Source organism: Lepidochelys olivacea, assembly GCF_965140295.1.
Source record: "Lepidochelys olivacea isolate rLepOli2 genome assembly, chromosome: 1".
NCBI lineage: Eukaryota > Metazoa > Chordata > Testudines > Cheloniidae > Lepidochelys > Lepidochelys olivacea.
In genome coordinates, this window is record NC_140411.1 from 353832595 (window position 1) to 353845396 (window position 12802).

A 12802-nucleotide genomic window follows, 5' to 3' on the forward strand; every position below is an offset into this window, starting at 1 on the left:
ACCCCACTCTGCCCAGCGAGGAGCCCCCAGCCTCTCGCCCGGGAGAGCCCCTTTACCGGGGAGCCTCCTCCCTCCCCAATCCCCTCCCCCCCTTCAGACCTCACCAGCCCCCCTGTCCCCCTTGCTGTTCTGCCTTCAGCTTCTCCCAGGGCCCAAACCTACCTGGGCCTCTCCCTCTCGCCGTTTTGCCTGGCCCCGGACAGCCCCCCACCGTGACCCCCCGCATTGGCCGAAGGGGAGCCGCTGTCCTGACACAGGGCCACTGGCTCTGCCTTGTTCCCAGCCCCCAGCCGCCCTGGGATGGGGAGTCTGACGATGCCCCCTGCACACACCTCACGTGGCCCAAAACCAGCCCTGCCTGTGCCCCCCCAACCCCGGTACTGGAGGGGACGATGTCACGGGGGGCAGGAGGCTGGGGCCGGGCTGGACGCCCACCCAGCCAGGGGGCAGCCAGGGGCCTGCCCCTTCGCTGGTGTGCAGGGGAGCTCGGCTGCTCCAGCGCTGGGCTGAAGTGGACGAGCCGCCCTGGCCTCAAGGTGCCCCAGCCCCTGCCAACCCCCCTGGCCCTGTGTCCTTCCCCCGGGCCAGAGCCCCACCGAGCCAGCTCCCTGCCAGCGGCCTGGAGCCAGCCGCCAGCACGCGGCCCCCTCCCTCCACCGCCACAAGGGCACCTGGAGGAGAGTCCCCGGCCCAGGCCTCCCTGCGCCCGGCAGGGCTCTGCCCAGGCTGCAGCCCGGGAGGGCAGCTGAGTGGGGCATGGCCCCGGGGGACACGGCCTCGGGGGGGGGGCGGGGGGGATGCCAGGAGGGTGTGTGTGTGTCTGCATGTGTGTGAGCGTGCCCAGGCGTGCTCCAGGCACGGGCACAAGGGCTGAGTGGGCCAGGCCTGTTCCCTTCCCTCCCCGCACGAAGGAAGGCGACAAACTCACCAAGACACTCAGCAACCCCTGGTGCAGGGGGGTCCCCAAATCTGGGTCTAATCAGAGCCCACCCCCTCCCCTGCCAGGCTGGGCCACGGGAAGGGGGCACCAGCCAGGAAGTGGGGAGGGGCCAGGCCTGCCCCAGCACCCGGTGCCGTGCCCTGGCTTTGGGCAGGAGGAGGGAGACGGCGCTGAGCCAGGGACGCTGTTGGGTGTGGCCCGGGACACCCCCCTGCCCGAGGCGCACCCCATGGTGCCCCTGGCCATGCTCGGTGCCCACCCGGCAGCTGGCCCTGGGCTCAGAGCCAGCCCCGGAAATAGCAGCCGGTACACGGGTAAAAGGGCAACGGGACAAATAAGGCGGGAGGGGGCTGGGAGCCAGGGGGGGGGGAAACGGCAGCGACAAACGAGGCACCAGGCTCAGCCCCCCCCCCCCCACCTCCGGGAATGGGCAGTGCCCGCGGGGGGCCCCCTGCGAGTTCCTCCCCCACCATTCAGCACCCCAGGGACCTGGAGGCTTGTGACAGGCGCCCAGCCCCAGCTCGGCAGGCTCCAGGACGGCTCCCCCCGCTGGGGTTGGCACTACGGGGACCCCCCTTCCTGCTGCAGCCTCCGATCCAGACAAAGGGTCCCCCCGGGCTGCCACGTCGGCCTCGGTCCAGCCTTTGCCCGGGGAGAACCTGCGGCAGGTGTAAACGCCATGTGTCCCCGAGAGCCCCGCACAGCGCCGGGAACCAGCCACAGCCCCCACGTGGCACCGGTCCGGGTCTCACAGTGACCTTAACGAGCCAGCGAGTCATCAGTAGGCAGACGAGCCCCCCCGGCCCACGCTGCACACCGCTTGTGGCAGGGGGTGAACCCCGGGCTCCCCATGACGGGGTCCTGCCAGCCGGGGGCGGGGGGTCCCCTCACTGCCCCAGCTGGCTCCTGGGCCCTCTGGCGCCCGCCTGCCCCCGCTCAGTGCCCAGCTCCCCACCCGGGGGTGGGGGCAGAGGGAAGTGCAGGAAGAAGAGGGCCTCGTAGGAGAGGGGGAAGGGCGGGGCGGGCAGCGGGCAGCGGGCCAGCAAGCCCAGCTCCGGCGCCACCATGTAGAGGCGGCTGCACTTGGGCAGGCTCCACGCCGGGCCCCCGGGCTGAAGGAAATCACCACGTTCTCCTGGGCGTTGCCCCCCACCACGTAGAGGGGCTCCGAGCCCCCCAGGAAATAGAGGCCGGGCAGGTCGGCGTCGGCTCGCGTCAGCGTTGGGAATAGCTCCTGCCACGTGTCTGCAACGAGAGAGCGTGGGGGAGTCGGGCGTCGCCCCCTGTCACGGAGTGTGGGGGAGCCCAGGCCCTGCACCCCCCTTCCTGGGATCCACTGAGACTCTCCGCCAGCCAGTAAAACAGAAGGTTTATTGGAGAACAGGAACACAGTCCACAACAGAGCTTGTGGGTGCAACCAGGACCCCTCAGTCAAGTCCTTCTGGGGGAGCAGGGAGCTTAGACCCCAGCCCTGGGGTTCCCTGTGTTCCTCCCCCCAGCCCCAAACTGAAAACTAAACCCCCCCAGCAGGCTCCCTCCTGCAGCCTCTGTTCACATTCCCGGGCAGAGGTGTTACCTCCCCCTCCCCGTCCCGGCTCAGGTGACAGGCTCTCAGGTCTCCCATCCCCAGGGCACATTCCCAGGTCAACACTCCCCCCTCCCTGCTGCGTCACATCGTCACACCCCCGCACCGGACCAGCCCCTGCCCCACCCGGCCCGGACCCACCCTCACCCCGCCCACTCCCCTGCCTGCTCTCAGCCCAGTCCCCCTCATGCCGCCCACCCCCACACCCACCCTCACCCCAGTCCCCCCACCCTCATCCTGCCCACCCCCACCCCCATCCTCACCCCGCCCATTCCCCCATCCTCACCCCACCCACCCCCACACCCATCCTCACCCCGCCCACTCCCCTGCCTGCCCTCACCCCAGTCCCCCCGTCCTCACCCTGCCCACCCCCATCCTCACTCTGCCTGCCCTCACTCTGCCCACTCCCCTGCCCACCCTCACCCCACTCCCCCCACCTGTCCTCACCGCGTCTATCCTCACCCTGTGCATCTCACCCTGCCCACCCAACACCCCTCCTCACCTTCACCAAGCCCCGTCCTCGCCTCACCCTAGCCCAGGCCCATGACCGTCCTCATCTGCCCACCCCCTCACCCCTACCCACCCCTAACTTTACTCCAGCATATCCCCACCCCTCATCCTCATCCGAGCCCACCCCACACACACACCTGTTCTCATCTTGCCTGGGCCTTGCCCCACCCGGCCTGGACTCACCCTTATCCCGCCCACCCCCACACTCGTCCTCACTCGACCCATCACCCTCATCCCACCTGGCCCAGACCCACCTTCACCCCAGGTCCCTCACCCCAGGCACCCCCTGTGACATTGTGAGTGCAATGTGATATCTCACTGAAAGGTGACACCAGGCCAGAAAGAGTTAATTAACTCACAGACTGACCTGACCCATGGACAAACTGTAAAGACTTAGAGACTAACACATTTATTTGGGCATAAGCTTTTGTGGGCTAGAACCCACTTCATCAGATGCATGGAGTGAAAATACAGGAGCAGGTATAAATACACGAAAGGCTGAGAGTTGCCTTATCTCATGTGAGGTCAGGCCAACGAGACAATTCAATTGACAGCAAGATACCAAGGGAGGGAAAATAACTTCTGCAATGGTAATGAGAGTTGACAAGGTGGGAGTAACAATAGGGGGAAATTTGGTTTAGGTTTTATAATGATCCAGCCACTCCCAGTCTTTATTCAGGCCTAATCTGATGGTGTCCAGTTTGCAAATTAATCCCAGTTCTGCAGCTTCATGGTGCAGTCTGTTTTTGAAGTTTTGTTGTTGAAGAATTGCCACTTTTAGGTCTGTTATTGAGTGTCCAGGGAGGTTGAAGTGTTCTCCGACTGGTTTATGAATATTATAAATTCCTGATGTCAGATTTGTGTCCATTTATTCTTTTGAGTAGAGACTGTCCAGGCTGGCCAATGTACATGGCAGAGGGGCATTGCTGGCACATGATGGCATAGATCACATTGGTATCATATTTTCCACTCCATGCATCTGATGAAGTGGGTTCTAGCCCATGAAAGTTTATGCCCAAATAAATTTGTTAGTCTCTAAGGTGCCACAAGGACTTCCCCTTGTTTTTGCTGATACAGACTAACATGGCTACCCCTCTGAAACCTTTAAAGACTTGTTAGGAAGATCTGTAAATGAATAGAGCTCTGAAATGCAGCCTGCATTGTTAGAGATAGAAGGGGAGCTGTTTGCTCAGGTCTTGTGATGTAAGCAAACAAGTCTTGTCTATTACTATGTGTGACAAAGTGGAGCTGTTCTTAAGGTTCTCGCTGAATACTGTGTGGGTGCCTCAGTTTCCCCTATGCAGTTCTTAAGTATCTAGGGGCTTGGATAAGGGGGGGTGATTGTTGCAGAGCAGAGGGCCAGTGTGATGGCATCTACACAGAGAATGGCCGACACCCTGTCTCCTGGCAACTGATGGCCTGGGCCCTTCCCCCCTGCAAGATGAGAGCTAAAGGGTTGGAGAACAAAGGAATCAGGTGACCTCCTGGCCCGGGAAAGGGACAAAGCCCAGAGGAGGAGGGGTTGGAGGGTGAGTCAGTTTGGGGCTGGCTGAGACATGGAGTGAAGGGCAGATGTGGTTGTCTGGCTCACTGGCCCCCAAATGGACCCAGCTGCGGGGTCCTGTTCTCTGCACCTACAAGCTCTGTGTTAGACCATGTTCCTGTCGTCTAATAAACCTTCTGCTTTCCTGGCTGGCAGAGAGTCACATCTGACTGCGGAGTTGTGGGGCAGGACCCTCTGGCTTCCCCAGGACCCGGCCTGGGCGGACTCGCTGTGGGAAGCGCACGGAGGGGCAGAGGAGGCTGAAGGCTCCGAGGTCAGACCCAGGAAGGTGGAAGCTGGGTGAGCTGTGTGTCCTGCAGACAGGCTGCTCCCCGAGAGGAGACTTCCCCAGAGTCCTGCCTGGCTTCATGGGGAGCAGCTCCAGAGCATCGCCCGGGGACTCCGTGACAAATACATTTTAGTTCAGTTGATAAGAATTGGCCGTAACTGTGTATTTGGGTAAGATCTAAGTTATAATTTGACCCAAGGCCCAGACCTTTGGGACTGGAAGCACCTTTTCTTGAATATGATGAGAGAAGATTTTCAGTGATCATCATCGTATCTGACAGGTGTGTCTGGAGGGAGGCCGGAGGCTGGTCACTTTAAGGGAACAGCATTATTTGGACGGCTGAGTAACCAGGGAGGGGCTATAGAAGCTGGTTTGGGTTGGCTGGGCAAATCTCAGTAGTGGAATAGGTTTCAGAGTAACAGCCATGTTAGTCTGTATTCGCAAAAAGAAAAGGAGTACTTGTGGCACCTTAGAGACTAACCAATTTATTTGAGCATGAGCTTTCGTGGGCTACAGCTCACTTCATCGGATGCATACCGTGGAAACTGCAGCAGACTTTATATATACAGAGAGAATATGAACCAATACCTCCTCCCACCCCACTGTCCTGCTGGTAATAGCTTGTCTAAAGTGATCATCAAGTTGGGCCATTTCCAGCACAAATCCAGGTTTTCTCACCCTCCGCCCCCCCCACACACAAACTCACTCTCCTGCTGGTGATAGCCCATCCAAAGTGACAACTCTCTTCACAATGTGCATGACAATCAAGGTGGGTCATTTCCAGCACAAATCCAGGTTTTCTCACCCCCTCACCCCCCTCCAAAAACCACACACACAAACTCACTCTCCTGCTGATAATAGTTCATCCAAAGTGACCACTCTCCTCACAATGTGTATGAAAATCAAGGTGGGCCATTTCCAGCACAAATACAGGTTTTCTCACCCCCCACCCCCTTTTTTTAAAAAAAACACACACACAAAAACTCACTCTCCTGCTGGTAATAGCTCATCCAAAGTGACCACTCTCCCTACAATGTGCATGATAATCAAGGTGGGCCATTTCCAGCACAAATCCAGGTTTTCTCACCCCCCCGCCCACACACACACAAACTCTGTAGTGGAATAGCCACCAGCGTTTGGGGTTTGTCTGCCCCGGTCTGTTTGCAGTTCACCCTGACCTCAGCGGGCTCCCACGGGCAGCACCGTTACACCCCCGCATCTCATCCTCTGCCTGCCCACCTTCACCCAGCCCGGACCTCAGCTCACCTCGGCCCACACCCACACCCACCCTCAGCTGCCCACCCCTATCGCCTCACCCCCATGCCCGTCCTCTCCCTGCCCACCCTCACCCCAGGCCACCTCCACACCCGTCCTCACTCTGCCCACCCCCTCACCCCACCCCTGCCCACCCCCATGCCTGTCCTCACCTGCCCACCCCTCTAGCCTCACCCCGCCCACCCCCATGCCCATCCTCACCCTGCCCACCTCACCCCTGCCCACGCCCCCACCTGTCCTCACCCTGCCCGGACCTCACCCTACCCCAGCCCATCCCCCTCTCAACTCCCCCTACTTTAATCCCAATCCACTCCCCATGCCCAACCCATCCTCACCCCCATGTTTGCCCCAGCCCCTCTTGCGCCCCCCAGTCTCCTCCCCCTTCCCTCCCCACACCGCGAGGCCCATCAGCCTGGGAGCTGGAAGGCTCCCTGAGACGGCCCAGCAGACGGGGGGCGCGGGCCGGGGACTCCCGTCCGTCCGCAGCGTCTCTGATCACAGCCCAGCCGCAGGGAGGAGCGGGCGGCTGGAGATGGGGCTGCGTGGGGGCCGGGGCTCTCTCCCCGGGCAGTGCTCCCCTGCCCTGACGTCGTAACGCAGCAGCAGCGTCTCGCCCATCCCCTGCACGCGGCCCAGGGCATAGACGCTCCCGGCGCGAGCCGCGCAGGGCGGCAGGTCGCGGGACAGCGAGAGGGCGAAGGCGAAGCCGGTGAGGGGCAGCGAGGAGGCCAAGGCCCAGGAGTCGCGCCGGGGGCCGTGCCGCCGTCCGGCGCCAGCAGCGTGCCCAGGTACCAGCCCCCGATGGCGTAAATCCGCTGCCCCACCGGCGCTGCGAGGTGAGCGGGGGGATTCAGAGCTGACCCCGCCCGGAGCCTCGCACCCCGGAGCCTGGGGGCAGCCGCCCGAGCCCCGCCCCACGCCACGCGGGGGGGCAGCGCATAGCCGGGGGTCCAGGCTGAGAGCTGGGGGCGGGAGCCTGGCCCTGGGAGGCTCGGCGCCTGGGGCAGCGGGTCCCACATCCCATCCAGCGGCGTGTGCCAGGGGCCCTCAGGAGGGAGCCAGCAGGTGCAGCAGGGAGGTACCAGGGCAGGGGGGTACCAGGGCAGGGCACAGGGCACAGGGGCACAGGGGTACCAGGCACAGGGGTACCAGGGCAGGGGGCAGTGGCCTGCAGCAGCGGGGTGGTGGGCTGGAAGCAGTGGGTCAAGGAGCGATAGCGGGGGACAGGTACCAGGGCAGGGGGCAGTGGCCTGCAGCAGCGGGGCGGTGGGCTGGAAGCAGTGGGTCAAGGAGCGATAGCGGGGGGGGGGCAGGTACCAGGGCAGGGGACACTGGCCTGCAGCAGCGGGGCGGTGGGCTGGAAGCAGTGGGTCAAGGAGCGATAGCGGGGGGCGGGGGGCAGGTACCAGGGCAGGGGGCAGTGGCCTGCAGCAGCGGGGCGGTGGGCTGGAAGCAGTGGATCAAGGAGCGATAGCGGGGCGGGGCAGGTACCAGGGCAGGGGGCAGTGGCCTGCAGCAGGGGGGGGCAGGTACCAGGGCAGGGGGCAGTGGCCTGCAGCGGGGGGGGCAGGTACCAGGGCAGGGGGCAGTGGCCTGCAGCAGCGGGGCGGTGGGCTGCCAGCAGTGGGTCAAGGAGCGATAGCGGGGGGGGGGGCAGGTACCAGGGCAGGGGGCAGTGGCCTGCAGCAGCGGGGCGGTGGGCTGGAAGCAGTGGGTCGGAAGCAGTGGGTCAAGGAGCGATAGCGGGGGGGGGCAGGTACCAGGGCAGGGGGCAGTGGCCTGCAGCAGCGGGGCGGTGGGCTGGAAGCAGTGGGTCAAGGAGCGATAGCGGGGGGGGGGGGCAGGTACCAGGGCAGGGGACACTGGCCTGCAGCAGTGGGGCGGTGGGCTGGAAGCAGTGGGTCAAGGAGCGATAGCGGGGGGGGCGGGCAGGTACCAGGGCAGGGGACACTGGCCTGCAGCAGCGGGGCGGTGGGCTGGAAGCAGTGGGTCAAGGAGCGATAGCGGGGGGGGGGGGCAGGTACCAGGGCAGGGGGCAGTGGCCTGCAGCAGCGGGGCGGTGGGCTGGAAGCAGTGGGTCAAGGAGCGATAGCGGGGGGCGGGGGGCAGGTACCAGGGCAGGGGGCAGTGGCCTGCAGCAGCGGGGCGGTGGGCTGGAAGCAGTGGGTCAAGGAGCGATAGCGGGGGGGGGCAGGTACCAGGGCAGGGGACACTGGCCTGCAGCAGCGGGGCGGTGGGCTGGAAGCAGTGGGTCAAGGAGCGATAGCGGGGGGCACGTACCAGGGCAGGGGGCAGTGGCCTGCAGCAGCGGGGCGGTGGGCTGGAAGCAGTGGGTCAAGGAGCGATAGCGGGGGGGGGCAGGTACCAGGGCAGGGGACACTGGCCTGCAGCAGCGGGGCGGTGGGCTGGAAGCAGTGGGTCAAGGAGCGATAGCGGGGCGGGGCAGGTACCAGGGCAGGGGGCAGTGGCCTGCAGCAGGGGGGGGCAGGTACCAGGGCAGGGGGCAGTGGCCTGCAGCGGGGGGGGCAGGTACCAGGGCAGGGGGCAGTGGCCTGCAGCAGCGGGGCGGTGGGCTGCCAGCAGTGGGTCAAGGAGCGATAGCGGGGGGGGCAGGCAGGTACCAGGGCAGGGGACACTGGCCTGCAGCAGCGGGGCGGTGGGCTGGAAGCAGTGGATCAAGGAGCGATAGCGGGGGGGGGCAGGTACCAGGGCAGGGGGCAGTGGCCTGCAGCAGCGGGGCGGTGGGCTGGAAGCAGTGGGTCGGAAGCAGTGGGTCAAGGAGCGATAGCGGGGGGGGGGCAGGTACCAGGGCAGGGGGCAGTGGCCTGCAGCAGCGGGGCAGTGGGCTGGAAGCAGTGGGTCAAGGAGCGATAGCGGGGGGGGGGGGGGCAGGTACCAGGGCAGGGGACACTGGCCTGCAGCAGTGGGGCGGTGGGCTGGAAGCAGTGGGTCAAGGAGCGATAGCGGGGGGGGCGGGCAGGTACCAGGGCAGGGGACACTGGCCTGCAGCAGCGGGGCGGTGGGCTGGAAGCAGTGGATCAAGGAGCGATAGCGGGGGGGGGCAGGTACCAGGGCAGGGGGCAGTGGCCTGCAGCAGCGGGGCGGTGGGCTGGAAGCAGTGGATCAAGGAGCGATAGCGGGGCGGGGGCAGGTACCAGGGCAGGGGGCAGTGGCCTGCAGCAGCGGGGCGGTGGGCTGCCAGCAGCCAGCCAGCGGGTTGTAGCGGAAGGCCGCCATGCGGAAGGCGAACCCGCGGGCCCCGCGGCGCTTCCGGTAGCCGCCGATGAGGAACAGGTGGTTCAGCAGCTGGGCAGTGCCGAAGCTCCACTTGTGGGCCCGGAAGGGCAGCCCGGTGGCCCGGCGCCAGGTGCCCCCTGGCCCGGGGGGAGGCAGTAGAGGCCGCGCAGGGGCTCCATGTCGGGGGTGGCCGGGGTCCTCAGGTTCTCCTTGCGGAGCACACGCAGCTGCTGGGGGCCCCGCGTCCGGAGCCATGCCGCTCCTCCTGCAGCGGCGGGGCCAGCTGCCCGTGACGGGCACCAGCTCCAGGAGCTGGGCGCTCAGGAACTGGCATAGCACGGCCGGCATCTCCGGGCAGCCGGTGGCCTCAGCAAAGCGCAGGTGGGACAGGCAGTTGCCGGGCGCAGGAGGGGCGCAGGGCCAGCCAGCACGGCTCCAGGAAGGAGGGCACCAGCAAGTAGCTGGCAGCCTGGACGGCGGGCAGCAGCTCCTCCTCACCCAGCCCGAAGTGCCCCAGGAAGACAAACTCCAGGATGGCGCGGAAGGCGCCCGATGGGACGTGCTCCAGCACCAGCCGCCCCTCCGCAGCCTCCTGCATCTGGGATCGTGCCAGCATCCCGGAATACACGCCAGCCGGCCAGGCCAGCGCCACCTGCGGGCACCAAGAGACCCGGGGCTGCTAAGCAGGGCCTGGCCCAGCTCGGGCAGGGAGGAGTCAGGGCCCAGGGCAGGGGGACGACAGCTCCCTCGGGGCAACACATGTAGAGATTCCTGGCCATGTTTTCCCCAGCTGGTGCCAGGCCCCCCGTAGGGCTCGGCCTGCCCCAGCCTCCTCCTGCAGGGAACCTGTCTGCTGGGCTGGGTCTCCCCTCATCCCTGCCCCCGGCACTGCAGGCTCTGGGCACGGGGAGCTGCTCCCAGGTGGGAGGGGGTAGCTCGGGGATACCAGGGTGTTACGAAGTGGGATTGTTCTTAATGTTTCCTCTGAATACTGTGGGGGTGCCTCAGTTTCCCCTATGCAGTTCTTAAGAATCTAGAGGGTGGGATAAGGGTGTATGATCATTGCAGAGCCCTAGAGAGCAGGTGTGTGCAGGGGTCTGGACACAGAGAAGGGCCGACACCCTGTTTCCTGGTACCTGATGGCCTGGTCCTTCCACCCTGCAAGGTGAGATCTAAAGGGTTGGAGAACAAAGGAATCCGGTGACCTCCTGGCCCGGAAAGGGACAAAGCCCAGAGGAGGAGGGGCTGGAGGGGGAGTCCGTTTGGGGCTGGCTGGGGACATGGAGTGAAGTGCAGACGTGGTTGTCTGGCTCCCTGCCCCCCAAAATGGACCCACCTGAGGGGTCCTGTTCTCTGCTCCTCAAGCTCTGTGTTAGACCATGTTCCTGTCGTCTAATAAACCTCTGTTTTACTGGCTGGCTGAGAGTCACGTCTGACTGCGAAGTTGGGGGGCAGGACCCTCTGGCTTCCCCAGGACCCTGCCTGAGCGGACTCGCTGGGGGAAGCGCACGGAGGGGCAGAGGATGCTGAGTGCTCCGAGGTCAGACCCAGGAAGGTGGAAGCTGGGTGAGCTGTGTGTCCTGCAGACAGGCTGCTCACAGAAAGGCGACTGCCCCAGAGTCCTGACTGGCTCCATGGGGAGCAGTTCCAGAGCATCGCCTGGGGACTCCGTGCCACAGGGCCCTTAGCCCTGGTCTCATCACCCCAGACCAGGGCCCCAACCCGACACTGCACTGGACGCAGCCACTGAGCGCAGCCCAGGCCTCGCCCCACAGCGCTGCTGGGCAGCTGCCACCTCCCGCAAGGGGGGCATCTCCGGGCCAGGGTCTGCAGACCCACCCGTGCTGCTCGTCTGGCCAGAGACAGGCCTCCGTGGTCCCAGCCAGGCCCGGGCTGGAATGAGCCACAGCCACAGGCCTGTGGGGCTGCAGAAGTGACCCGGCCCGCACCAGTGGAGACCCAGGCCTGGCCCATGGGGGCCACAGCCAGCAGGAATCCCTGGGGCTGGAGGCTGGGACCTGCAGCCTGGGGGCACCTTGGCTCACCGAGGGACAGGGGCAGAGGGGACCCAAGGGGTGCTTTGGGCTGCAAGCTGCTGGGCACAGAGCCCTGGGGGGAGACCCAGCCCCTTCGCGTCAATGGGGAGGGGCTCGCGGCACGCTCTGCTCCACCGGGCGCAGACAGATGGCGGGCTGCATGCACCCACAGGGCAGGGCTCGGCTCACGGGTGACGGGGCCCTGGCCCCGGACTGCACCCAGCCCAGCAGGACGCCCAGGCCCCCAAGCAGTAACACGCAGCCTGTGCAGTGGCATTTAGGGGGGTGCCCCCACCCCGGCTCCACAGGGCCCCATGGGGGAGCAGGCTCTGGCAGCGACGGGCACAGCCCTCCAGGAAGGTGGCGTTTTCAGCAGCATACCTGGAAAGCACAGGGATCTGTCTGGATGGTAATGAGGGGCAGCCCTGCCCCTTGGCTCCTATAGACCCTCTGCTCAGGGCTGCTCTCCCAGGGCTCTGCCCGTGGTGCCCGGCCGCCCGGCCCCTTGCTGGGCAGCAGGAAGAAGCTGGTCAGAGTGCAAAGGAAGCTCAGGAGGCAGCTCAGAGCCCAGCCAGCCGCACCCCTCGGGGGGCGAGTCACGGCGTGCCAGGCTGGAGCCCAGAAGCCTTCGCCCCCCCACCTCCGGCTGCGCAGAGTAGCACAGAGAGCCCCGCGGGGGCTGGCCCATGGCAGCTCCTGCAGGCCCGTCCTGGGGCCGCCGGCCACGCGGGGAGTTCTGGGCAGCGCAGGCCCGGGCCGGGGCCGCCACAGGAATCTCAGAGCAGGCAGGAGGGCAGAGCTATTTGTAACCTGCTGCCAGCCAGCGAGCGGGAAAACTGAGCCCGCCTAGGACCCAGCCCATCGGTGCCCGGGGCCAGCTCGGCCAAGCTGAGGGCGGAAGCAGCAGGGCCCCGGCCAAGCAGAGCAGCAGAGGAAGGGGCGCGCCCAGGCTCCAGCCAGCTCGGTGAGGCTGCCCCGGCCAGAAGCGGCTCCTGCAGGCAGGGCACTGGGGCCAGGCAGAGCCCTGGGGGAGGGAACGGGGCCAGGCAGAGCGGACTGCGGAGGCACCCCAGCCTTTGGCCTTGCTGTACAGATGCAGCCTGGAGCAGCAGGGCTAGGCCTGGGAGGACAGAAGGACATGGCTGCGGAGCCTGCCCCAGGCAGGCGGGGGCAGCGCGACAGAACACGGACACGCCGCTCCGGCGGGTAGCCGGGGAGCACCAGCACGGCCCCGTGGCTGACGGGGGCCGCGACGCCTCCAAACGCGCTCCCCCCTTCCACACTGCCAGGGCCAGGGCGCTGCCCCCACCGGGGCCGGGGCATTAGGGCGGGGCTGCGCCTCTCCCAAGCACGCTAAGGGCCTGATGGCACCAGCCTCCCCTCCCCC

General features: G+C 65.8%; 1 pseudogene across 1 annotated transcript; it reads right to left on the reverse strand.

Annotated features, from left to right (window-relative positions):
- Nucleotides 1-1827: 1827 nt before the first annotated feature.
- On the reverse strand, nt 1828-9995 carry LOC311525371 (kelch repeat and BTB domain-containing protein 11-like; annotated as a pseudogene). The gene is made up of 3 exons: nt 9298-9995; nt 6721-6957; nt 1828-2185 (listed from the first exon to the last, which is right to left on the reverse strand). The product of its transcript is annotated as a kelch repeat and BTB domain-containing protein 11-like (transcript).
- Between the last annotated feature and the right edge of the window lie 2807 nt (nt 9996-12802).